General features: G+C 46.2%; 1 pseudogene; it reads left to right on the top strand.

The window, feature by feature from the left end:
- Positions 1 to 897: 897 nt before the first annotated feature.
- Positions 898 to 1,859, top strand: LOC120022282 (annotated as a pseudogene).
- The last annotated feature ends 2,520 nt before the right edge of the window (positions 1,860 to 4,379 follow it).

Consider the following 4,379-nt stretch of genomic DNA (forward strand, 5'->3'; position numbering starts at 1 on the left):
TGGTTTCCAGTTTACATAGAGTCAGCTAAAGTTCGTTCAGGGCCTTCGATGTGTCTGCTTGGGGGGGAATATATACGGCTGTGATTATAATCGAAGAGAATTCCCTTGGTAGATAATGCTGTCGACATTTGATTGTGAGGAATTCTAAATCAGGTGAACAGAATGACTTGAGTTCCTGTATGTTGTTATGATCACACCACGTCTCGTTAATCATAAGGCATACACCCCCGCCCCTCTTCTTACCAGAAAGATGTTTGTTTCTGTCTGCGCAATGTGTGAAGAAACCAGCTGGCTGCACCGACTCCGTTAGCGTCTCTCGAGTGAGCCATGTTTCCGTGAAGCAAAGAACGTTACAGTCTCTGATGTCTCTCTGGAATGTTACCCTTGCTCGGATTTCATCAACCTTGTTGTCAAGAGACTGGACATTGGCGAGTAGTATGCTAGGGGGTGGAGCGCGATGTGCCCGTCTCCGAAGCCTGACCAGAAGACCGCTTCATTTGCCCTTTTTACGGCGTCGTTGTTTAGGGTCGCCGGCTGGGATCAGATCCATTGTACTGGGTGGAAGGCAAAACACAGGATCCGCTTCGGGAGAGTCATATTCCTGGTTGTAATGATGGTGAGTTGACGTTGCTCTTATATTCAGTAGTTCCTCCCGACTGTATGTAATGAAACCTAAGATTACCTGGGGTAATCTTGTTTCTTCATCTTTGTACACAAGGTCTGCAAAGATCCTTTTGACATCAGTGTACATGACCACATTTGCCGGGTGTGTCATTGTTGAAAACACATGTGCTTCATCAAACATTGATATTGGAGCATTGCCAAGGACTTAACATATAAGTACTTGAAGGAAGCAAACGTTCAACAGATCCTCACTGAAACCTTACTACAACAGACATGATGTACCAGGCTTTTCTGCTGACGATCCTGCTACTGATGGTGTTTCAGATGGCAAACACTTCACCACTTGATTCTGTAAAGAAGATTGGACCGACAAGCGCTCCAAAAGTTGCCAAAGTTGATGAGATAAGAAATAGGGCTCAGTTCATTGCTAGAAGCTGCAAGGAAGTTAGGGATGTATATGATCCATCTGAGGATGGTCTGTACTCCCTGACCACAGCTACTGGGGTGGTGTAACAGACCTTCTGCGACATGACCGCAGTGGGTGGCGGCTGGACTCTGGTGGCAAGCGTGCATGAGGACAACGTCTACTGGAAGTGCACAGTTGGCGATAGTTGGACCTGCCAGCAGGGCAACAACGCCAACTGGCCAAAAGGGAAGACTTTCGGAACAGTGGAGGGAGCCACGGACGATGACTTCAAGAATCCTGGTTACTATGACATAGATGCAGAAGAAATGTCGGTGTGGCACGTTCCCAACAAACCCCCTTTTACCACTGGAACCTGGCCGCGATCATGCGCTACCACACTGAGAGGCGCTTCCTCCATCTGTACGGAGGAAACCTGTACTACCTCTTCCACTGCTACCCGGTCGAGTACAACGTTGGAAAACACCTGTCCGACAATGGACCCTCCATTCCCATAGTGTATGACCTCGGGGACAAAGAGTCCACCAAAATGTTCTACGGCCCTAACACTAGAGGGGAGACTGAGGGAGGCTTTATCAGTTTCAGAGCCATAAACCATGAACGGGCGGCCACAGCCATCTGCTCCGGGGTCAAACCCAAAGGCGGTGAGGTTGATGCATACTGTATTGGTGGTGGTGGGTTTTTCCCTCAGGGTAACACTCTTCGGTGTGGGGATTTCACCTCCTTTGCCTGGAACGGCTATGGGACCAATGTAGGTTGGAGTGCATCAAAACAGATGCTGGAGTCAGCTGTGTTACTTTTTTACCGCTAATTCACAGTGCATTTACTTTTCTTTGAATGCTTCATAGATTGATTGATAGATTTCTGGGTAAAACAATTTGTACAGTTTTAAATGAAATGTACATTTAAAAGTAATTTTGGCAATACATTTTATATTTCTCTCTATTAATCCATTACTATAAAAAAAACATCATGAAGCAATAACCATTCCATTCATCATGAAAATATTTGCGTGTCAAACAATCATTAAATGCTTATAGCTGATAGTGACAAATATTATTATGCAATGTGAGGCTCTTAATAACTGAATTACGGTAAGGTTACTGTAAACCACTTTGTGACACCAGTTGTGTTGGGGTGATGGGCGCTGGAAATTCTTCCTACTGTACTTCTTTTTTGGTGGGTGTGTTGGGGAAAGGGGGGTGGGTTAAGATGAACTTACTCCTCCAAATGTGTCTATCTAGAGAGAGATGGAGAGGACATATTCTGAGGAGAGAGCGAGAGAGAAAGTGAGGAGAGAGAGAAGGCGAGAAAAGAAGGCGAGAGAAGAAGGCGAGAGAGAGGACATGTTCAGTGTATGGATTGTGTGTGGTGGTTTGAACATTCTTTCTGCAATAACGTAACAATAAAGTAGTCTATAGATCTGAGAACATTAAATGAGCCTACTGTACATTTTCATTATAATATTTCTCACTTCTTTTTTGGTGGGTGTGTTGTGGAGGGGGGGTGGGTTAAGATGAACATACTCCTCCAAATGTGTCGAGAGAGAGAGAGAGAGAGAGAGAGAGAGAGAGAGAGATGTTCTGTAATAATGCCTCAGTGTATTGACATTACTAGCCATGTGATGTAACATACTCCTCCAAATGTGTCGAGAGAGAGAGAGAGAGAGAGAGAGAGAGATGTTCTGTAATAATGCCTCAGTGTATTGACATTACTAGCCATGTGATGTTTTGAAATGTAGATATATGTAACGGTCGTCTGTTGAAGAAGAGGTGGACCAAAGCCCAGCGTGGTAAGTGTTCATACTTTTATTTCAACTGAACACTGAATACAAAAATAACAAAGAGAAGGAATGAAACAGTCCTGTCAGGTGCAGAAACACAAAACAGAAAATAACTACCCACAAAAACCATGTGGGAAAAAGGTACCTAAGTATGGTCCTCAATCAGAGACAACGATAGACAGCTGCCTCTGATTGAGAACCACACCCAGCCAAACAACAAAGAAATACAAAACATAGAAAATGAACATAGAATGCCCACCCAAATCACACCCTGACCAAACAAAAATAGAGACATAAAAAGCTATCTACGGTCAGGGTGTGACAATATACATTATATGCTGTTGGCTGTCGTATTAAAAAACGTGTTTGTCACGTGAAGAAAGACATTGGACATGATCGTATCCAACTAATAGTGCTCCTCTGGCACACACACACACATGGCTGAGAGGCAGCAGGTGACATAGAGATGAAGAGAAGAAAAGCAGCCAGCCCGGCCTCAGCATGTCCATGGCCATACAGCATCATTATTTCTGGGTCTGTTTCCCTGGTTGAGGCTTTCCTGGAGGTTGAGAGCCAGCGATGCAACCACCACCATCAGAGTAAAAGACACATAACTAGGGTGTTCTGGCTAACACACTTCACCTTGTGTTAGGATCACAGTCACACACAGCCGTACACTCACACAGCTCACTCTCACAACATGATTAGCAGAGGTATGCCATGGTCATGGATACAAACTCTATATAGGACACCAAGTTATGCACCTTGGCCCAATCTGAAGCTAACTGATAGTGAGGTCTGTGGAGAGGGAAGAAAAACACAACCTGTCCGGCCTGAGACAGTGAGGAAGTCACACCTTGAGGGCTAATTAGCTAGTCGCTAAACGTTCCATCTGGCCACTACTCTGTGGTCAGGAGGTGGAAGGAGGGTCGAGAAGAAGGAGTGAGGAGAGGGGAGAAGGGGTGAGAATGGGGAGGGGTGAGAAGAGGGAGAGAAGAAGTGGTGAGGAGGGGGAGAAGAAGGGGTGAGAAGGGGGAGGAGAAGGGGTGAGTAGGGGGAGAAGAAGGGGTGAGGAGGGGGAGAAGAAGGGGTGAGTAGGGGGAGAAGAAGGGGTGAGTAGGGGGAGAAGAAGGGGTGAGGAGGGTTGAGAAGAAGGGATGAGGAGGGGAGAAGAATGGGGGAGGAGGGGGAGAAGAATGGGGGAGGAGGGGGAGAAGCCATGAAGAGGTGATTCATCCTCAAGACTGACTAACACTTTGACAGAGTGACGAAGTTGTCCGTGCGTCTGTCCCCTCTCGCCTCCCCGTCTGTCCTGAATAGGATGTGAATAATTTCTTGCCAGGCGGTGTATTGATGGGCAAGGAGGTGAACAAGGTGACTTCAGCAACATCTGGCGGTGACGGTGTCTTTGCAGTCACGTCAGCCGGACAGAGCAGTGAGTGTGCTAGCCAAGGAAATCAGGCTCTCTGTTCAATCAGTTCAACAAATTGTACTTATAAAGCCCTTTTCACAACATTTGTCACAAACTACATCCCTGACATCAGCATA

This window comes from Salvelinus namaycush, chromosome 27 (assembly GCF_016432855.1).
Source record: "Salvelinus namaycush isolate Seneca chromosome 27, SaNama_1.0, whole genome shotgun sequence".
In the NCBI taxonomy this organism is placed as follows: Eukaryota; Metazoa; Chordata; class Actinopteri; order Salmoniformes; family Salmonidae; genus Salvelinus; species Salvelinus namaycush.